Source organism: Triturus cristatus, chromosome 2_2 (assembly GCF_964204655.1).
Source record: "Triturus cristatus chromosome 2_2, aTriCri1.1, whole genome shotgun sequence".
NCBI classification, from domain to species: Eukaryota; Metazoa; Chordata; class Amphibia; order Caudata; family Salamandridae; genus Triturus; species Triturus cristatus.
Genome location: NC_140582.1, coordinates 218,568,233 through 218,592,054, shown reverse-complemented (window position 1 = coordinate 218,592,054; position 23,822 = coordinate 218,568,233). Strand labels below are relative to the sequence as shown.

At 41.2% G+C, this 23,822-nt stretch overlaps 1 protein-coding gene across 3 annotated transcripts in view; it reads left to right on the top strand.

The window, feature by feature from the left end:
- Positions 1 to 1,847: 1,847 nt before the first annotated feature.
- KIAA1958 (KIAA1958 ortholog) overlaps positions 1,848 to 23,822 on the top strand; it is a 281,381-nt gene continuing 259,406 nt past the window's right edge. For 2 of the 3 annotated variants that reach the window (XR_014978089.1, XM_085641262.1), the window contains exons 1-3: positions 1,848 to 1,926; positions 2,011 to 2,236; positions 18,757 to 18,942. The gene's annotated coding sequence lies outside the window, so the exon portion shown is untranslated. Of the gene's footprint in view, positions 1,927 to 1,957; positions 2,237 to 18,756; positions 18,943 to 23,822 lie in introns of those variants that run through there. The other variant, XM_085641263.1, reaches the window with a different exon arrangement.

Sequence of the window (23,822 nt, the reverse complement as noted above, 5' to 3'; positions counted from 1 at the left end):
ATACACACACCACCACACTTACTTCTACGGAAACTTACACATACTTAGTCTTTTAAACAATCACTTATAGAAACACATACTTATTCATACAGGAACTCTTTCAATCTCTCACTCTCACATATACTCACTTATATACACCAATAGTCACATATACTAGTTTAAAACATATGTAGTTACTCATAAAGACACTATTGAGACAGTCATTCACTCACTAACACACCCATACACACACTCATCCACCCATACAGTCCTGCACACATGCTGTCTTCAACACATACAAAGAGTGAGTCACTCATTCATGCACCTATGCACTACGTAATACCCCCCACCGAACCATACAGACACTCAGACACTCACACTGATACTCAAAAAACCAACTGATAACCTATATAGACACTCATGTAGCTACTCACCAACCCATGCAGCCACTTATACACAAAGTGAGAGACTGATACAGATATTTACATATTTAAACATTACTCACTAAGCCATGTATTCACTATATCAGTCAGTTACACAATCAATTTTTCAAAAACAAATCATCCATTTAGACACTTATATACCCATTTATTCTTCCATCGACCTTGAGATATACATATATAAAACATGTTTAATTTTCAGAAAAACACACATTCACTGGATGATGTCATCAGTGATGTCATGAGTGATGTCACTGACCATGTCATGAGTGATGTAATATGTGACGTCATCAGCAGTGCATTGCGGGCGCGCGAGTTATTGTTAGCTGAACTAACTATAACGGGGGAATTTCAATGGCTTTGTACAAGTGACAAGTCCAGCTAACTATAACACCCCTGAAACCTATGTTTTTTTCAGTGAATATATATATATATATATGCTCATGAAAATCATGTGGATTATATATATATATATATATATATATCTATATATGTGTGTTCATGATATGTATAGCAATATGGCTATCATGTATATATGTATACATATATGTACATATTTAGATCTGTGTATGTCTAAAATTTGTATACGTTTATTAAAATTAAATAAAATCATAAACAAACAAAAAATGAAAAAAATAAAAACTTCCACCACTGTCTTTCCCACCACTCTCAGCTTCATCCCAAACCGTTCTGCCTACTATGGAATCCCTAACAAGCTTTTCAGGCTCCTCGCTCTTTTCTCTCCAATTCATTCCAGAAACAAGCACATATTTTCACCACTCCCAATAACATCTCACATCTTTCCTTTACTGATGAACTTCCCCTAATCTATTCCTATTCAAAACATTAGAGTAAACAGCACAAACTTAACACAGCTAATCCTACTAGAGAAAAGAAACACATATTTCTGATTTATTACCTATTTACTTATAACCTGGGATCCATAGTTGCTGCCCACTGCAAAACGCTTTAACACCTCTTATGGGGTTGCAAGCGTTATATAAATACAATTCAATTACTCTATTACTTACCTACCTACCTCCCTTTTCTCCCTGCATCATTCTGAACTCTTCCATATACACATTTCTCGTCATCTCCTTACTGTGCATCACTCTCCTTTTACTCTCCTTCTGCAACCCATTTCTCATCGCATCACTTCTCCCGCCTCTATCGTCTCGCTCATTCATTTGGCGCTGTCAATTTCCCTCCTATTTGTTATATACACTTTTGAGTAAAATGTAATTACAATTGGCAAATGACCATCCATTCAATTGAAAATGCCCCATTCCAACATGGCGGAAACGCGTCCCTCCACCTGTTATGAGTACTTTAAAGTCTGCTTCTGTGCCCGGCTCTTCGCCCGGGCGATGTAATAAAGAATCCTCAGGTTATAAGCGAGGAGCCCCTGTCTGCAAAACTGAGTGGAGGCACCGCTGCGCGCTCAGGCGACGGGTGCGCGCCCAGGCGGCGTCGGCGTGAACAGCTGATACAGTATGGGTGCCGGCGGGTAAGAAGGGGAGACGGGGGCGCGCCGCGTGTTATTGCATACTTCCTGTTCGATATTTATGACCGCGTCTTTCATTTCCGGTAGCTGGACAGACGGTTATTCGCTTCCCTGTGCTCGTCCTTCCCCATATCGCTCACAGCGGCTGCCCGAGCAGAGTGGGAGGAGCCGAGGACACAAAGGAGGCATGTGAGGGGCGTCCGATGACTGACAGCAGACCACCCCCAGAAATAATAACAACAAAGCGCCCCCTGCAGGGGTATGATAAGTGCAGTTGTGCTGAGACTGCATCCCTGCGGCGAAACACCTGCAGGTAGGTGGGGGTTGCTTGAAGTACAGTCAATAAATACCGCCTTGAATTCATGCCCATGGAAGGTGCAACCAGGGAGAAGACACTTCGTGATGGGTCCAACTGGTGACAGGCGTGCAGGGGCAATATGAGGTGAAGTATAGAAAAAGTGTAGCACGAAGAGACAGCCATACAGAAGTGACCCTAAGACCGACAGGTTCAATAAGAAGTGCAGGCACAGTGACAGTCGGCACAGCCGTAAGGAGGCAGTCTGTGCAGACGAAGGGCAGCCTATTTAGACACCTGGGGGCACTGTGGCAAACGTGAAGTTAAGAGAACGTACAGTGCAGAAGAGAAATGGACTGTGCAGCTAAAAGCTGATTTTTGTTTTTGTCTCCATCCGTTCCAAGGTTTAAGCATGGTATTGCATTAGACTCAAAGGATGTATGGCGATCAGCCGAGTTTATGTTTCTTATTATTTAGTTGTGCAACAATGAATTCTTATACAATTACCATGTCAGTTGTAAAGGCGACTTACACATAGCTCACTGGCCATTTTCCGATGTTCTGCAATGCTCGTTCGTGGATTTAAGGAGCGCAATTTGTCTTCTTATTTTGAAGCAAGGAGTGCTCTTTAATTATAACAAACGGTAAACTCGTGCTGAGTTCCGTGAGCTGTGAAAAGTGAAAGAAGTCGCGTTATTCAAGCCAGGGTAGACAGCAAGTAAACGTGATGTATATCAAGTTTCTGGTTGTATTTCTCTTTCTTAATAACATTTAAAAGTGATAATAAATTGCCAAAGTCAAATTGGAAAAGTTGTTTTGGCAATACCGCATTTTTATTTTATAGTTCTCGCTGCCAAACAAGTCAGTTTTCTTGATTATTCTTTTCTTCGTGGATTCAGATGATGGAAATACTATTACATAATCTTCAGAGTGTTCATGTGTGGTTTAGTCAACGTTTCGTCGTGATTATGGTCTTGAAGCGCTTTGCCGTCATTAGCATTCCACCCAGGTTAGAGTGAAATAGGTAATAAGTCAGAAATACGTGCTTCCTTTTCCTAGTAGGATTAGTTGTGCTAAATTTGTGCAGTTGACCCTAGTGTATGAATAGAGATAGATGAATTAAAGATTATTAGAGGCCTATTGACGTGCAGACTACATACACTATGCTATTCAGTTTGTTACATTATAACAAGCTACTACAAGACATACTATTGGAGTCAACCAGACAATATTGCAACATTTAGCGGAAACATTTATTGGTGCTTTTTGTCTGCTGGTCCAATTAGAAACACGGTTTTTGGATTGTGCGGCTACTCCCAACTATACCTCATGTTTTCCTAAATATCATCTGTGTACTTACCTTTGTTTCCCTTCCCCTTACCTCCCCCTTGATCCCCCCCCCAAGTTCCACCTCCTCTTTACAGTTCTATAATACTTTGAAATGCTAATAAAAAAAAAACTATACCTCATGTTCACATAGTGCAGCGTGTTGGTGTGTTTTGTGTGTAGAAGTTCCGCCTTGTGCCCAGATCGTCAAACACCGTTTTACTGGGGGCTAAAGTATATTGTTAAATTTAGTAAAACAAAAAAATTATGAAAAATCTTTGTTCAGTAAAAGTTATGATTCATTGCTCACTAGAGAAAGTAATGTCTGCTATGTAGATTATATACACATTGCCCTAAAAACCCTCAGGCTTAGGGACGTTATTATTAGAAATGAAAAACTCACTGAAACGCATCACTTTGGTTGTGCAACACCGCCACAACTCCCTTCAAAATGCACTGCTTATGATGTTAGATATGACATCACAAATTACACAATTAATAACTTAAATGAAACTGTCGTGATGGATGGGCAACTCTGCAGAGGGTCTGGCCGAAAGACAGGCTTTGTGGTGCTCAACATGCATTGGGCATATTAAAAGGATGAGTGCATTGAGCAATGCGGGAAAGGCTATTGCACATTGGACTTGATTGTATGACCTACCCTGAGAAGTCACTGACTTTACCAAGTGGCTTCTTAGGAGGTAGGGAATCTTGCTTTAAGGTCCTCATCGATGCCCCAGCCCTGTACCTAACGATCACTGAACATTGTTGAAAGTGCTATATTGTGGGTATTTAGAGTAGGGCCCCTGAACGGAGTATGAAGATGTAGGGCTCTGCTTTTGCGCCAATTGCATCTTAGGCATTGCCTCAAAAATCTAGTGAAAGAGACATTAACAGTTGCCCTGGCTCAAGGCCAAGCTCTGCCGTTAGATCGACCTTCTGGTCACTGTAGAAGTGGACTCAGGATGAGCTCAGTGCCTTCTTAATAATAGGGCATGCAATACTATCTAAGATTTCTTTTGTGGTGGTACATGTGGCATTATGTAGGGTAAAGGTTAGTGCAGTTGCACAGTTCACCAGAAGTGTTTAAAAAAACATTTTATTTAAGGTTTAGGGTTTCTGCATATAATGCCATTACTGACATTGAATAGAGGACATTCATTTTTTAAGTCACTTTCTCTTCTGAGTAAAAAACAAACCTTTCAATTAGCACTATTTTTAGTCGTATATAACACAAACTGTAGTTAAAATGATATTAAAGTTAACTGGGTCAATAGTGGGTACAAAGCAAAATCTAAAACTATGGGAACTGCATTAATTCAGGCTGTATCATAACTTTAACTCCCAAACCCACCATGCACTCTTTATAACGTCTCTAATCATAAGAGATAACCAATATGTCTCTACATTATAAATATCACCAATGATATTGCAACTGTTGACACCATGATGAAATCACTCATTAATAGAGGAAGAAGTGTAACACAACCAAACTATACCAAAACTAAAATATGGCGCAATGTAACTGCAATTTAAGCCACCAGGATGACACCTAATCACCATACAAACAAACCTATGCATCATATCTTCAGTGTCAGATGCATTTAATACATAACACACATGTAAACAAACGAATGCACAATTACTTTTGCGCAATTACTTTTACAGAATTACTGCCGACTTAATCCTTTGCAGTTCGGATTCAGTCATCCAGTCATAGAATCAATCTCTCCCTCTCCCTCTCTCTCACTCGAACGATAGCATAAGTGTACATTATTACCTTAGCTAATGACTTTCCTGTCTTTTTTGTTATTGTGTTCCTAAATGTTTTGAAGTCTCTGTCGGGTGGGGGAGGGGGTAAGGACGGAAGGGGGAGTGGGTGTTCAGTGAATTCTCAATCTCAGAGACTACACAATGATTCAAATGTTTGGAAGACAATAAATGTAGTAGGGAGTAGATTATAAAGGAAACTATCACGAGAATGCAGTGTCATTGGGAGCAAGTTAATAGCAGTCAGCTTATGGTTTTACAGCAAAAATACAAGACCCTTTGCCATGACCATTAGATGGTGAAGTGCTGTTTGGCCTGCAACCCACATGGCCTTGACCAGTGGGTCTGGCTTTAATATAATGCTGACAAATGCAAACCTAGGCATGCACTAATGTTATTTGCGTGCAAGAGCACATAAAAGTCAAATCATCTAGGCTTTGCCAAAACAGAGTGTCCGGAGAGGTCCAGGATTTTTATTGTTCCAAGCTAAATTATGTTTCATCGTTTGGTCTTTAGCAGCAATGCATGCAATGCAATTATGTATGTTCCAGTTTGGCATAATTTTGCGTCCATCTGTAGGTACCTGCCTATAAAGGCCTGAAAATATCAGCGAGGCCAAGGTTCGCTCTGTGCAGTGGACATGCAGCGCAGGTAGGTACAGCTGTCTCTAAATGAAAACTCTTCAGCCATCAGAATTGGCAGGTGTGCGTCTGGGCACAGTATTTCTGAAGCCCGCACGTGCTTTGTGGGTCCCATGTAAGCAGCCAGAATGTGCCCTTAAGAGCTGCTGAAATGGCTGCACATACTGTGCCCCTTTCCAAGCTATGGCTGTTTTGTTTCTCTCCTCCAATACAATATTATACTATTGTAAAGGAAGCTTCCATTGGTGTTTATGCTCTGTGTGGATGCGTGTTTGTGTGTTACATGTGACGTGTGCGTGAAGAAAGATTACAAGCGGCTCCATGTGTTGTCTTCTGCAGTGGAAAATTAAACAAAGTAAAAAAGGATAAGGGTTGCCACCTTTCAAAGAGAAAAACATCAGCCATTTGCTGTTTTAAAAGTCTGCAAAGGCCCCGTATGATTCTAAATAAGACTTTAAGAAAAATGGAAAGTATTTATTTGTAACGTGACTTTTCTGCCTTTGTTTATTTTTATTATTAGTCAAATGTCGCTAACGGCGCTCTAAACACATTTAAACGTTTTTACTATTTATATTTGCTGTTTGAAGTATGTTCATATCAGGGCTCAAAAATACTGGCTTTAGGTTAATATGTTTATTTTTCTAATGGCCGAACATTAAAATACAGGTAGTACCTGTAGAAAAACGGCCATGTGGCAACCCTATACACAATACTTGTATGAGATAAATCATTTCTTATGCAACGATTCGGTGTACTTATGAGTTTTGAAATAGTCTCTATTGAATAGAATGGTAGCACCTTATGAGAGGTGGAATGATACACCAAACGACCAATTGTATAAGGTGAGAGACCCACAGAAATACTCCTCTGGTTGGATCCAAGGCTTACACTAGGTATATTTTAAAGAATTGATAACAATAGGGCATGCAGACAGATGCACTGTCAAGCTAGACCTAAAAAGAGAGATGAGCATTCTTAACTAATTCGAACTTAATGAGCTGCTCATATTTCTTAATGGCAGTTGCAAAAACTTTTTCAGTCTTCAATAGTCATATTTCCCAGGTACGTGAACCTTCGAAGAGGTCTGTGGACCCAACCATTCACATTTCAGAGCCACTCAGTTTTTTGAGGTTTGGGTTTTGACAGCACAGCTGTCAGACAGACGTACTGCAAACAGTATACATAGAGAGAGGTCTTTGAGTCCACACGTGTCAGCCCCTAACGTTCTTGGATCAGTCTTTTTTAGCCATTGGCTTTAGGCTTTGTCAACCACTTCTTGGTTCAGCCCAATAGAATATTGATTTCACCGCTAATGATATTGGCTGTTTGTGTGTATCCTTCAACATCCAGTCAAGTGCTTACAATGAACTTCAAGAGAGACTACTTTACAGCTCTAGCCCATGAGAGTGCATGTATTTTCCAGCACTCTCTCTCGTATGCTCCCTCCTCCCAAAATCTTCCCACACACTCTGTATTGCTGTCTCCCTCATATTTCAAGCTCTCTCTCTTATACTTGTTCCCTTCCAAACTCCCCTCGCTCTCCGTATTGCTTTCTTACTTGTGTGCTTCTCACCCCACGCCCCCTGTGTTGCTCCCCTCTTGTGCTCCCTCCCCTGCTCACTGCTTGTTGCTCTCGCACCGCGCTCATCCATTTACCCTCTCCCCCAGTTTTTTAAAAATATTAATTCATTTTATTGAGGAAAGATGAGGCAGCAAATTGCAGCTGGTGCCTCCGCCTTAAGAAATGGCTTTAAAAAAAAATCCTTTTATTTACCTATCGATGATTCAGCCTCCTGCACAGGTCATCATGCATGCACGCGCCTATGAAAACAGGTGGCCACTGCTTATTAGGTCTAGCCTGGACAGCGCATGCGGTGCTCTGCGAGGCATGCTGTAATCAGGTATGGACTTGAAGCTCCGCCCAATCTTCGCCCATACTTTTCATTGGCTTGTGTCATTGTCCACTGTAAACTGTGGCTGTTCATTGGTCAATAGGCTTAGTAGTCCGTTCTTGTTACCGCCTTGTCCCATGGCGACAACCCTGTGACGTGTGCTGTTACTCTGTAGGCTTTAATTCCAGCCTCCAAGCACTGTTTTCTCAAATAGCTGCCTGCAACAGCTCTCTTCTAACGCTTAATTATTATTATTTTTTTTAATAGCACGGGCATTTGCAATGCAATAGGTCTCGCATTTGCGAGAGTTTATGCTATTGGCATTGTAATTGACAATGTCTTTTATTTATCTGTTATAAAAACAACACATAAATAAAAGGCATTGTCGTTTACAATGCCAATAGCTCAAACTCTCGTAAATGCGCGACCTATTGCACTGCAAATGCTTGTTTACTTCATTTTGTCTATGCTGCACAGTATCTTGCAGATAGATGTTGTACTGCATCACCGAAAGGCATTGGCAATTAGAACCCAAACTAGAGACCTATTGGCTTATCTAATACTTGTTTTAAAATCTGCCGTTTATGTCTAACTCAGAGCTCTGATAAACCGACCTCGCAGATAATTAACATCCATCACTGTTCCTAATCCAGTTAAATTTGGCTTTAAATCTTCTGTGTGTCTTGCGAACAGCTAAAAATTCCTGGTTTGTACTGGTACCTGCACAGTTTCCAAATATTCCTGTTAAGCTGCAGTGTGTGAGGCTGTCCCTGGTATTTGAGTAATCACTAACACTGCAGGGTCAAAAGTCATGGTAAATGGCTTTGATCTCCCAGGTGTATTTGCTGCAAGACTCCCAAGACCCGGCATCAGGCACTGGTTCATCTGAACCTGGACTGTTCAGAATTTACTGCAGCCGTGACGCACAAATAATAGCACTAATTGTAAGACTGAAAAAACAAAAGCCCTGTCTTAGAAGTTTCATTGAAAGAAAGCACCATAGCTTGTTGTCATCCTTGGCGTGAAGTGCCACAGCCTCCATAGGAAGGAAGAGTTGCTTTGAGTCCCACTGGGAGTGCATCCTGTATCACTCTAGCCTTATTGAATATGGCCGGCTGTTTGAGGAACCAATACCAATGGCGACAAAACTGAACTGGTGCAACATGTAGGCAGGGATTGCACTCCGCCTGCTGCACACGCATTCAAAACCTTTTAGAAGAGCTTGGCACCGGTTTCCCTCTCTGGAGCATAGTTACTTAGGCTGAGACAGGGTTGCTGAAAATAACAATGAGCTGCTAGATTACGACTGATTCTCAGTATGTGGAAAACCCAAAAAATCAACATAAACAGCAGGTCTCTGAGTAACAGCGGCAGGGTATTCGGGAGGCTGATGTTAATTATCACCTAAGTGAGAATGGTGTCAAAACTCACCTTCACTCAATCCTCCATCTGTGCATTCCTTTCAGTAAGTTAAGCAGCCTGTACAGAAATATGTCTGTAAGCTATATGGCACTCATGCCTTAACTGCACATGTTCTATGTGCAAGTAAAGTTTGTGCTAGCCTGTCCTGCTGAATCTCTTATGTGGGAAAAGGAAGATTGCAGTTGCTGCCTTCTGTGAGAGCAGGAACTTTGGTTTTCTACTGCCCTGCTGCATCTGGTCTGTGAGAAAGCAAGCTTGCACTGCTGCTGCCCAGTTTGTATGTGTCCTGAGGAAAGCCCGATGTGTTGCAAATCTAGCTGTACCTATCCTCTGAAGGAGGAGGCATACTCTGTTTCTGCCCAAGATACACCTGTTCTACGAAGGAGTGCTTTTATTGCTGTTGACCTATCATATGTTGGATGCACTTACATAACATCACCCATGAACTAGGGACCGTCTCAATATTTAGGATGCAACACAGAGCCTATAGTCCTGAGGAAGGCGTAGTACTCTGTAGGGGCAATGTACGAGACAACACACTTGCTGACGGAAAAGAGAAGCAGGGTCTGTTGATTTACTTTCCTATTTTTAATCTTGTGACAGGGAGACGCCAGTAAAAAATCAGTAGCTCACCTACACACAACTTTAATACAGGTTTGATAGGGACATAACCACATCCAAACCAGGGAATGCTTAACTCGGCGGCTATACATCCAGTGAACAGTGGTACTCGTGGATGCTTCTGATGCTAGATTTAAAACCTACTGATGTAACGTACCCCTCTAGGTAGGTGAGAGTTTATTATCCTATACAAGTATGTATATGTTTGATAATTCCATAGGAGAGTTGGCTGTTTATTTCAGGGGTGCCGTACTTCTTGCATGTTTGTTTATGGAGAAGGTACAACAGCCTTTTAATTCCTCTCGCTTTCTATTTAGTGTATTACCTGTGTTGTAACTGTTCTGAATGTTAGAGAGAATGGCGTTAAGATCCTCCTGCTACTACCATCTGTCTGTTACAAATGGTATGGTTTGTGTTCAAGCAGGTTACGCTGCACCTGACCATGTTGTGTTATACGACCTTTTACCTCAAATCACAAGATAAAAATGTGTAAAACCTAATGACGTCAAGAAAATAACACCTCAAAAATCAAAATAGCAGTTTCCATTTTTCTGCCACACAATTTCCTTTTTCATGCTGCAATATCCCGTGGGTCTGTTCTACAGAAAACAGTACCCAACCCTATTTATGGAATCTTTTCTTCATGACATGCTACTTTTGTCGTCCTTTATTTGAACCTTTAGTCCCAATTTGGCCTCATTCAATCCATCTCTTTCAGAGTCCTACCTCCGCACCCATTCTCTCCACTAGGTCTGATCTGCATATAAAGAATGGCTTGTATATCCCCATAAATAGTATGAATATTTCTCCAAGGATGCTCATTGTGTCCCTGAGGTCGCCCTTTGCGTGGGCAATGCAAGAATGGTCTTGCAGCTTGGGGAAGTGGTAGCAACAATGTCTAATGCATGAATCCAGATAGGTGACAGAGAGGGCTAGGGTTGACCTACCAGTTGTGGAGTGGAATGCAAGAATTTCTCTCCCGGTAGATTGGGCTGGAGATACCAAAGAGCTACAATAGATTAGCGTGCAATGTAGGAATCTGCTTGTGTTAGCAAGCAACAGCGGCATAGGGCCTGTGTGAATGGAGGGAGGGTTAAGTGCAGAAAAACAAGTTATTGCTAACAGTAGTGCTTTGCTTGTGGGCACCAGTAGTGCCAGAAAAGCGGACTGCTTCCGAGGCTGGGAATTGGACCGATCACTCGTGTCCACCTCCAGAATAACTCCAGCATGATAGGCTCCTATTATAATCTCTCTAGTATTGTCTGATGTGGTTAAAAGTCTCAAATCGGAGGAGACCTTTCCTTTAATGCTGCATCTGCTGAAAGTGAGTCCTTCATTCAATGCTAACACAGCATAGGCATGGATGGGCCGGCCATAAACTTCGTAGGCAGGTCATTCAGGCTCTGTTCGTCAACTAGATAAAGTGGTTTATTGTAAACCTCAGTTGTTGTGAAACTTGGATTGTTTTGGCCTCCTTTACGAATTACACCCAGTGCCAAAGTATAAGTAGAGAGACTGCCAATTAAGATCCTCTCCATGCTAACTTGAAGAAAATAGGGACTCCAGGAGAGTGCTCAGAGTTGGAAAGTAACAGTCTTATGTACAATGTCATCCGCAATGTATTTCGTTGGTTGCTTAGGAACCATTTTGTTCTCCTGATGCATGAAATGATGTGTTTAAATAATTGGTAATGAGCAACATGTCTAAATACTGGAGTTAACATGAAGATAAATCCTGTTTTGAGTTCAAAAGTGTATAGTGGCAGCATTTGCTCGTATTCCAGACTTTGCATTTTTTTTATGTAAGCTCATATAACTGGTGAGTGTATGCCTCCTATTTGAATGTTTTTTCATCCACCACTGTAATTCTTTTTTGCCCTTCTTTGACTTGTTTATTATAAAAGGTACACCCCTGAGGAAAAACTGGTTGAGGGATAAAGTGATATTCAAGATGCCTTTTTGGGGTGGGGGAGAGAAGATAAGTGTGTTTGGATATCAGAGAGCCACGTGAACTGGCTTCTCCGAGAAGCTGCTCCATGGCCCCGTGACATTTCACTCTTTATGGCATTCTACAACCATGCCAAATGATATCCCTGGCCAACCTTGAATTTAATTTGCATTGAGTGACCGGTCTGCACAGAATGTACATTTGTCTTTGCACTTTTAATGTTACCAAAAGGAATATGACACTCCTGCCCTCATATAGTCTCGTTTTATAAACAAAGGAGTTCTTCAGTGGAGACATGCTTACATGGGCAATGGGATAAAAAAAAAAGATTAACATGTGATAGATGAATATGAATTTGAAGCAGCAGTATGGCTCAAAGCAGATTTGGTGGACAATGTTGCTCTCTCACCTCCTGAATAATCTCCCTTTGACTCCATCAACAAATTGGATGGCAGTTAACTAATATTAAGGCATTCGTAACTGCGCCATTATCTGTGCATTAACTGTTGCTATCCCACTAGCCCTCTGTGTGATGGTTAGCGATGGTGCTGGGATACACGTTTTTCAGACTATGACCCTGATGAGGAGTGGTACAAATGGGCATTATGAAAGATCTTGCCAGTGAAGAGGGGTGATTACTTCTGCCTTCCAGAGCCAGTACCAATCAAACTTTTTTTTTGTTTTTTTGAAAGGCAACGTCTACTGCGATCTTTTTTCAAGGGCGATGCGTCTCTTGTAATGACGTCTGGCTCTTTCGCCGCAAACTACAAAATCAGAACTAGTTTGTTTTGGATTGAGGTGGAATCCCATCAAAAAGTAGGCTTACAATGAGCTAGTCTACTTTATGGTGATTTGTAGTGGGGATGGTTTATTGTTCCAGAGCTGTGCTGTTATCTTGGAAGGTCTCTTTCATCCCTTGAATGTGGGCCATAAAGACACCCTTTTTAACGGGAAGGGCTGAACCTTTTCTTTCAGCGTCCTGAATGCAGTCTCATTAGGTCTCGCCTGACCCAGCGCATGCGCTGGTCTGGCGAGACTTATTGAGAGGGCTCCAAAAAGTGCTACCAGGCCAGCCTAGAGGTACAGTGCATGTGCGCGGGAGCGCGCGCTTTACCGCTATTACTTTCACTTTTGCAGCCGTACGGCCGCTTCGATGTTTGATCGTGATTGCGATTGCGATCACTTTCACTCTCGCGGCCGCATGGCCGCTTTGCATAGCCAATAGGTCTCGCTTTTGCGACCTTATAAGTATTTAGTTATGCAACTGTTGCATAGCTAAACACTTATAAGGTCCCAAAGGCGAGACCTATTGGCTATGCCAATGCTTGTTTTTTTTTTGCAATCCCTCCCTCCTGGTGGGAAACATTACTGTAATAAGTGTCCCTTGAACCTGTGTCTTCCTCAGTCCATCTTGCACTAGGGTAACTTTTTGCACCCAGCCTTCCAAACCTTTCTGTATACATTTGGTGTGCTGAGAGGAACCATGAATATGCGTTTGGGCTAAGGGAATTCCAACTGTCGTGTTTGTGATTTACAAACGGTACCAATGCTCTTGAACCACCTAATGCCCCATCCTGCAGGAATACATCAGACAGTCAACAGTGCAGATAAGCAAAAACAACAGGTCTAATGGGCGTGAGTATTTTTATCCGCTTGTGAATTGGATTTAGCTGTTAGATTCTTGTCTCTGCCACAAAGCCTAAGGGAGTTAGTCTGTGCCAAGTACAAATTTAGCTGTTCATTTAGAATTGCTTCATCATTAAGGTTTTCTTTTGTGACTTAGCTTATTATTCGCTCTGTTGGCAGTGCCTGCAGTTTAGCGGCTTTGCTCAGCGTGCGGTAGGTGTCAGGTCAGTTGTCTGGAGTTAGCCCAGCTTTTGATTAATAGTTGGATGGGTAGGTGGTCTCTTTTTCGTGAGGAGTTTGCCTACTGCCTCCAGCCTCCTTGAACCGTGAGCTATACTGTACTGCCTGGCCCTTAGCTCTGCATGAACAGCAAGTGCCACAACAGGGTACCAGGTACCTCATTCTGCGAAGAACAGCAAAGGCTTTGTTTTTTTTCCTTATTTAATAAGAGATATTGATGGGTGCACGAAACCACTGACCACAGTAAACACGCCAAACGAGTTAAGTGAAACCACGTTCTGTCTACTATAACAATTGTCTCTCACTGGGTTCTGCTCGCAGAGAGACCCTAAGCCAGCTGTTGAGTGATCTTAATTAATTTCAAATTTGTTGCTAAGATATATATATATATATATATATATATATATTACCTACTGGCGGTCGCCAGTAGGTAGTTATAGTTAGGACCCCTTTTCCATAGGAAATCCGCAACATTCTATTTTGAATAACTTTGGCGCCGGTCGACAAATCCTCGCGAATTTCTCAAAATAGGTGGGGCGCTACGCTCCGCTCCTACCCTGAAAGTCTCGGGAGGATTCGTCAAGCGGGAGCTGAGATAAAAGGGGGGTCCCAAAACGCGTTTTTCCCATGCATTTTTCCATAGGACCTTTAGACAGGGCTACAGCCCGAACGGCTGAACAGAATTACTTGAAATTTGGCAGAGAGGTAGTCCTCAGGTCAAGGAAGTGCCTTTTGTAGGTTTGGTGTAAATCTGTTCAGTAGATTCTGAGAAAATAGCCTTTAAATCAATATATATATCTGAGCCAGCTTACGGTACGCTTACCGTAAGCTTACCGTACGCGTACGGTGGCGTGCGCGAGCGTGATTCTGATTGGCTGTTACATCTAAGTAAACATTCGAATCGGTCGAAACCAGGAAGCGGCGGCCGCCATTTTCTCTCTCGCACTGAGAGTTAGGTTGTTAAATAAAACCAATACACATGTAAAGGAGCTGTTTTGACAGCTCACACACACATAGCCATGATGAGGGAGTCTCCCAAGACCCCCCAAGGCCAAAAATGCCATTTTTTTTTTTTCGCTAATTTCGCCGATTACGCTTACCGTACGCGTACGGAAAAAAAAGGAAAAAAAAAAACACTATCCACACTCTCCCCACCCCCTGTGCTTTTGGTGGCCGCAGGTCACCAAATGTGCAGGGCTTATCAGTGGTGTGAAAAACCACAATATTTTTAACAAAAATAATAAAAGAAAAAATTATCCACACTCTCTCCACCCCGTGTGCAAATGGTGCCCGAAGGGCACCATTTGTGCATGGCTTATAAGCACCGTAAGCACAGTAAGCACCGCGTGCTTACTGTGCGCGCACGGTGCGCGAAGCGCACCGTGCGCGCACGGAACGAACTGCGTTAAGTGGGCGCGCACGCCACGAATGGCGTAAAGTAACTTAGCATTTAAAAAACCGTACAAATTCACTGAAAAAACCATAGGTTTCACACACGTTATAGTTAGGAATTAGCATTTAAAAAACCTTGCAAATTCACTGAAAAAACCATAGGTTTCACACATGTTATAGTTAGCGGAAATTTTACTGATAAAAAACCAGTGAAATTCCCCCGTTATAGTTAGTGCAGGCAACTATAACTCACGCGACCGCAATCTTCTGCTGATGACATATGTGTCTTTATGAAAAAAAAATATTTGTAATATATGTATAGCTAAAAATGTATGGAAGAAGACATGGGCAAATAAGTGTCTAAATACAGTATTAGCATCAGCAGAGGATTGCGGTCGCGTGAGTTATAGTTGCCTGCACTAACTATAACGGGGGAATTTCACTGGTTTTTTATCAGTAAAATTTCCGCTAACTATAACATGTGTGAAACCTATGGTTTTTTCAGTGAATATATATATATATATATATATATATATATATATATATATATATATATATATAGGGGTAAGAACTGTAGGATGCCCAATTTAAAACTCTTCAGTTCTAGATTTTTCTGTATTTATGGGACAGCTTCTGATATAAAGCAGTGCGTACTTGGTGTTGATTTCTCTGTATAGCATCATTAGCAGTGCATGAATGGAGCTTGGTTACATTTTAAAATTGATGTTATGATAGTGATTTTTATACCACTTTATTCCACAAAGTACTAGGAACACAGGTGAGATACCAAAGAGGGCCCAAGAGGGTCGGTTGGAGGGGACGTGATGCAGGGAATGAAGAGAGAGTGGAATTTTCAGTCCTCTTTCCTATTAAATTTAGCCTCGTAGGAGTAGGAACAACAGATGGCCAAACGAATATAATTCATTCTTACAACTTTTTTGTTACAATCGTACCATTTTACCCACGAATGCTGCATGCTTGGAGCTGTAAGCTCAATTTGGAGATTTAATTTTCATTTAAAAATTGTAATATGTTGTGCATTACATAGGTAGAATGTGCTGGGAGATAAACATGCAACTCTTTTAAAGCTGCTAAGGATAGAGGTATAACTAAAAATGTAACTTCAATCTCGAGAGCACAGTGCAGTAGGTAGGACAAACTTTATTGTATATATTTATTTAAAAACGAATTACAATATAAAAGACCATACAAAGTTACATGCGTTACTATTACTATTATAACAGACAGTTATAATAAAAAGTGTAGACAGAAAGGAAATGTTCTTTCTTTTTTTGTTTAAATTTTAAAACATAATATTTTAACCAGTTAAGTTAAGTGTTCCAGTTGAGTAGTTGTATGCCTCATTAAGAAATTTGGTTAAACAATTATTTAAACTATTAGATATTGCTTTAAACCTTCTGTTTTAATAATGGCAGTCCCGAAGAAAGGACGCAGATATTTTTAGAGATCGACTGTCTTTGACTGTTTTTGTTCTTTCTCCATACATTAGCAATATAGTCTTTGACCTTTAGTCAGCTTCTTCCAAACTCCCTCTGTTTGTATGATCAGAATGTAAAATGATCTTATTCTTGGCTTCTTTGTCTCTGGGTTAGAAACAAGATAAGGCAACCGCTTTATAGTACACGTTTCTGGAGCTCATGTGATTTAATTAAAACGTATTTCTCTTGTATACACAATGCTTTATTCCCTTCCCCAATTCTAAGCTTGAATGTCCAAGCACCTGCAAGACAGTGGGCGTCATGAGATCATGAAACTGCTGTTGGTTGTTTTGCCTTTAATTGCTCTTTATTTCTCGCATGCATGCACTCACTCCTGCAATTATGTAATGTGTGTTTTAAGGAGCATAATAACTTGGGATAACAAGGTGTTAAAGGAAGTAGTGTAGCAGGATTTCATTTCTGTTGCCTATTTTCTCTTGATGCAAGCTTTATTGTCCTGGACCTCGAGCAGAATATGATATCAGTGTTGCATGCACGAGACTAGTACTTTTTATTCTGAACGTAAATATATAGAAAGTGTACCTTAGGATGACATGCCAACTCTCTTGCTTGGGAAACATGTGACCTTGTGGCTTCTGCCTGTCTTATTTAAGGCCAGGTTAATATAACCTGAACATGAGCAAGCACAGCTATTTATAAGATATACTGCCTATTCTAATCAATATTGCACCTTGTATTTATGCATAAGAATTTTTGTTTGTTGTACTGTCATAAAGCAATGTGATTGTGGAATGTATAAATTGCAATGAAGTAAATGTTTGAAATTGTTTGAGGTAAAACAATGATTCAAAATTAAAAATTCTTATGTATAAATACAAGGCGCAATATTGATTAAAATAGGCAGTATATCTTATAAATAGCTGTGCTTGCTCATGTTCAGGTTATATTAACCTGGCCTTAAATCAATGTTTATGTGCTAGGCAGGCATTAGATGAGTAATGCACGCTAAATGATGAAAGAATCAGTTTACACATAACTAAATAATAGCGACAGTGACATAATCATCAAAGAGAAGGTAGTGCTGGACTTTCCCCATATTTTTCTGCCTTTCTTAATCAGAGCTGCCTAAAATGAAAACCCCACTTTTATCCATCATGATCAGTTCAGTAGCGCTCTTCCTAGTATTGTGTGAGACCTTGACGCCAACAGACCTGGTGTGCTTTGGCGGTAAAGTTCCGCTAGGTTGAAACCAGATTTTAACCCAGGAGTAACGTGTAGCTCAATACTTAATTACGATAAGCTTGTCTATAAGACAAACCTAATTCTTCCCTGATCATTGAACTTGTAGGCCGCAACTGTGGTTTGGAAATAACAAAGTGCTGGCTCATTGGAAAATGACATCAACATAACAAGCAAAGGAAACGTCAACCCTCCCTTTGTTAAAGGCTTTTCCATTCATAGCACCTAGTTATTTCACCTCGTCAGGCAAAAGCCACCAAGAAAAACTTTGTGAATATGTTCATCATTGTGCACAACAGACATTTTCTTAAGTCATAAAAAGTGAATATACCTTTTTGACCAAATCTGCCTTTAGATAGGAGTGTATTTGGCATATCATTTTGCCCCACAAACACAGATGTGAAAGACCCTGCCATTCTTGAAACTCATATCTATGCATATGCAATTCAAAAGAAGTGACGGCAACCCCATTGTTCTCAATTGCTGAGTCGCATAATATATATTTTTTTAATCTGCTGTTCAAATGTTCTTGCTTCACTGTGCGACCTAGGTATTTTTGGCCGAGTTGGTAGCAGTAGAGATGGAATTGGATGCCCAAAATTCCATTTCTTATTGTGATGCTGCATCTTTAAGTGTGTGTTCACGTGGAATGCCTCATGGTTCTGGCAGCAGCTGCATGTAAACATTTCATGTGATTCACAAATCATGTGGATCAATCAGTTAAGTAAGTTCACTGTTCTGCATTTGTTTCGAAGTAGGCTGTGGAAGGTGCAAACATTTCTGAGTTATTCCAGTAGTTGGCTCATTTGCAGATGACAATGTATTTAAGTATTTTTGGGTGCATGCGTGTTCTCCTGTTATTAGGAGTATGGTTTGTGTAGGGTTGTATTGAGGCCTGGTGACTGTTGTTGTTTGGTAACTAAGATGTGCTTATTTTATGTCTTTTATTTGTTTATTGTTAGGAATCTGCTTTGGAATATCCTGGATCGATGTCATTATGGCTTCAGCGGCTCAAAGGGTGAAAAGGCTACCTACTGAGCTTTTCCTAAAACTACTCTCTCTCCTGCCTCTGCCTTAAACACGGATGGTGCTGAGTATGCCCGGAGGAAAGCTATATCCACTTTGCTCACAAAAATAGATTTAATAAGGTGAGAAAATAAATACAAGAATATTTTGCTCTGAAGGTTAGGGATGCTTATTTGTACAGTTCTTTTGCTGTGGATATATTTGAAGGCTGTTGAAAGCAACGGCGCACTTGTGTCTTAATTCTGATGTGAAAACACAAGAGACATCCTATCTGTGGAGGGATTGAGCGTTCATGATCACGTGTAATGTTCTTCTTTTGCACTTCAGTAGTAGTATTTGCTCTTTGAGTAAATTCTCAGTCTGATAGTCTCACGTGGTCTACACACCTAAATTCCATCAATTTAGCTCGGTCCAGAGAATTTGAAGTCAGCAGCACGAGATCACCATTTGTAGCTGGTTTCATTCATTTCTACCATTTCGACCTCCTATACTTTTCCTATGTTGGCTAAATTACCCAGACCTAATCACAACTGTTGACTTTCTGAGATTCCTCTATACCCTTTACCCTTAATCCATGTCCCTCTTTTGAAGATTATAAATATTACAATACGCTAAAGCTAAAAGTTATGAGCAGTTGCAGATTTTGGCAACAATTTACCTTGGATGTCATTGTGAAACACGTTCAAAGCATCCAAGCCTAATAACTGCCGCCTAGATACCTTATTTTCTGCAGGAGAGCTCAGTGTAATAAACACAGAGTATTCTTTAGAGACAAAGTTATGTAAGGCAGGCATGGATAGCATCATTGAAATGGGACTGGGACAAGAAACACAGAATGATGAAGTACACCATTCATCTGAAACAGATTACTTTATCTTCACTGTGCACTGGCACAGTCGTGAAGCACAAGGCATTGTATCTGGTCCCTTTCAGTTACTGCATCTCAGCTAGAATAAAAGAGCAGTTCAACCTGGTTCCTCAAATTGTTGAATTGTGCACTGCCAAGGCTTTGAATGCCTTTTTCTTGCTACCCTTTGTTGCCCCTTGGGAATCGTGAACTTGAGACCCATTTGCATATTCAACAACCACCAGTAACCGTGCGTTTAGGAACAACATAGAAGGCCTACAACCCAAGGTTTCCAAAGAGCAGCACGATCATGAGCACGTTATTTGCAGAACTCTGGTGTTAAACAAGGTAGCTGCTGAAAATATGGGCACTTGTACATCGGGAAGGAGCGGTAGACCCATGGAATCGAGCAAAGTTGATAATACAATACACAAGTAGAAGGTGCTTTAGATGAAGAAAATGTGTATATATAAGTGTTGTGTATTGTGGAATGGACAGAGTCAGTTTTCAGATTAATTAAATGAAAGAACCATGCCCGTTTAGTTCCAACATTACTGTTGGTTTGCATGTTGCTTCTTAGAGTCTTTGGGGGCTAGTATGTGCCAGATTGTGGAAGTTCTCCTGTTAATTATGCTAGAGTTGTTTCAGAGACGTAAGAAAGACAAGTCTCCGCCTACTCACCTGCAGTCTGTATTTCAGGATTCTATATCTGTTTTTCATATTGCCCAGCAAGACAATGTTTGCGTTTTTTTCTGCATAGATGGGCACCAAAATTAGAGCACACAATCCGCCTTGTCAGTTTGTATTTATATCAGACATAGTTTGGTCGATGTTGATCCCTCCATGTCTTTTAAAAAGGATCATTTCCTAACCTGTTTACAAGAAAATGATTAGGAGAAACCCCCAGATCCTATTTCAAAAGTGTGTTTTATGGTTCAAATGTATTTATTGCAAGAAATGCAACACAGTCATGATAAGAATACAAAAATAACCAATTAAATTTGAACTCTCAGGGTAAACAGTACTGTTCAAAGAGGGAAAGGTGTCTCCGCCTGCAGTTCTAGATGAACATTTCTCAGACATTGAATTCAAACTTTTACTCAACCACCCAAAATCTGGCCAGAAGGTCTGATTTCAGCTCTTTGACCGGTCGTAAGAGGGCCCTTTTACCCGATGGCAGCTCTACGTGCATCAAGTGATCGTAAATTGACTCTATGCCCACTTTTAGTTTTCAGTGAAGTTGAAAAAAAATCTATCCTCTATCCCTCCCCTTTTTAGGTCTCGCCTGAGCCAGCGCATGCGCTGCACGGCGAGACATTTAGTGTGTGGGCTTTTAAAAGTCCGACCACACGCTCTTGGCTGGCATAGAGCGTGCGGTTACGCGCACAACGACGAGCAGAGGCGCCATCTGGCTTTCCTCTCTCGTCATGGTGCGTGCACATCGCATGCGCACTTGTTTATTTTGTTTGTAACTTTATAAAACCATCTTAGAAATTATGTTTTTCAGTTTCCTTTCTAGCAAGTGCACGAGTATTTTATTTAAAACTACGCCTCAATGTATCAGCTTTTATATGGACAGAAATGAGTGTAGAGGTGAAAGTTTAAATAGAGCACGCAGGCTTGAATATTTTACAATCCACTGCAATAAATTCCTCCGTCAATAGGTGGTACTGCCGCACTGTGATAAGGAAAAGCAAGCTACAGCTGTAAGATAGCTAAATTGTATAGCATACGGTGATCAGATGTTGATTCATAAACGTCTCGCTACACATTGCATTTTTTTTGTTTTTTAAAAATATTTTTAACGTAGATGGGATAATAAGACTCTGTGATGGTGGGCAATACGTTTTGACGGTGTAGTGTGAAGAGGATGATCGTCGATTCCTTTTGAAAGCGGGGTTGCTCTAGTGGAAGGGGCAATGGAATCCCAAGCTCTCTTGGGCACTATCAGAGAAATAGTTTGGTTTCTTCCGTCTTGTAGTTTAAAAGAGCAGCCTGTCCCTCCTTCTAAGGATGCGTTATTCTTCTGACTAAGACGTTTAGTTGAAATTAATATCCCTTAAATGTTGCAGTCGTGATTGGTCAAAAAAAGTAGTCCATGTCCAGACATTTCTCTGACTATCAGGCCACTCCTTTCATATTCCGAGTCCCCGCCGGGTTCTCTGTTGAAGTAACCGGTGGCCAATTTAAAGTTCCGGCCACTCGGCCTCTTTTCTCATCCGGAGTACCGGATGTTTTCCGTTCTGGGCCTCGACAACATTCAGCGCACCGCTGCACATCCCACACAAAGCTTCCTGTGCCTTTTCTGCCTATTACGATGGTTGTCTATTTTGTTCATTTTTCAGTTGTAAAATATGAATATGTACTGAGGATTACTGAGCGGTAAAAATACACTTGACACGCCGAGCTAACCAACATACTATAGTGTATATATTTTAGTGTAAAAGAAAAAAAGGTGCATCCCAAGCTCAGATACCCAGAGCTGAGAAGGCCCTGTTCTTGCGGGGAAAAGATGCATTTTCATTAAAGGTACAAAGTTGTTATGCAAAGTCTGTTGTTGTTATTGCCCCAAGGTCCAGGTAGCCTGCCCACACAGGGTCGGACTGGCCTGTAGGGACATGACCATTCCATATTTTCTTTTTGTAATGTGCACAAGAAAATTTCGAACCACGAAGTATGATGCTCATCACATGTGTTTGGACCTCCGTCCTTCTGTATAGAGGGAAGAGCCCTTGCTTGGCTTCTGTCACACTTGCAAGCACGGATTCTGCTGATGCCTGCCGTTGGTCCTAGCATTCATTTCCAACAGACTGCATTCCAGTTCTTGATTGGCCCCCTGTTTTGCTTAGTTGGTAAAATCAAACAGTCTGACACTAAGTTGAGCTATTGAAAATGCCCATATTCTGTAGAATAAATGCAAAGCATAAATAATTTCAAGGCAATGGCAAGTTAGGCAAGGTATTGCTGCTACTCTCTCCTCCAGCTGTTTCCTCTGCCATCTTCTCTTGTCCCATCATCATGAAAACAAACATCCTGTGGATTGTTCAATAAAATATTCAATTCTGTGGTGGCTGATGTGCATGATTATCTATATATGGTCGACTGTTGCTTCATGGGCCTTTCCTGCTGGTGGTGGCATGAACGAGTGGGTTGGTGGTATTTTTCCACTCTTTTGGAGTGGGGTTCTGTTTGTATGGAATGCAATGATGTACTTGCAGAGTGGTTGTGCCACTCTTGCATATACGTTTCAGAGCTATCGGACAAATGGCGGTGGTGACTGTAGAAGTATTGATTCTCCTATATTCCTTATTCGATCAAAACAACCGTATTTGAAGACCGCTGTCATCTCGCCAGTTCCTACAGCTCTGACAGGGTTAATGTGAAAGTGAGCTTGTCAAAGGTGCTTCTCATCACTTCCAGTTCCCCTAGCTTAACATATCAGGGATTCTCTGAAGTTTGTCTATGGGGAAGTTGCACCTGTTGAACTTTCCTCACACGTATCCTCATAGGCAAGAAGGTGAGACCCAATTCCATTGTACATGCAGCTGCATTTGAGAGGGGGGGGGGGGGGGAGAGAGGCCTAAGTCATATTTGGGGACTCCCTGCTACACCACACCAGTATTGGGGAGAGGCGATAGCCCAGGCAAGCCAAAGTATAGACAGCCCAGGTAAGCAGGGTGTAGATGTCATTTTATGCCAAAAATAGGGCTGCCACTATGCAAAACACTTTGAAGGTGGATGGGCTTGTGCAGTTTCTAGAGGAAAACCGTGGAAGCAGGCCAACTCTTAAAGTACAGCCCAAAATCAGCACAGTTTATTTTTGCGATCTTTCCTTCCTGCGGGTGGTGCTATTGCCTAATAAATACACTTAAATGCACCCACTTCGTGTGCCTCATACTTTACAAATCCGTTTCACCTGTGCAAGATCTATTGGCTTTGTCAGTGGGTTTTTTACGTGTTGCACACAGCAGCATGAGTTGCTTGAAGAAACAAGATTTAACATAGCCAATAGGTCTCGCCTTTGGGGCCTTATTAGTGTTTAACCATGCAACAGTTAATGTTGTTGCCCCAAAGATATTGTGCTGCATAACTAAATACTTATAAGGTACCAACAGCGAGACCTATTGGCTATGCCAATGCTTGTTTTTTTAGCTG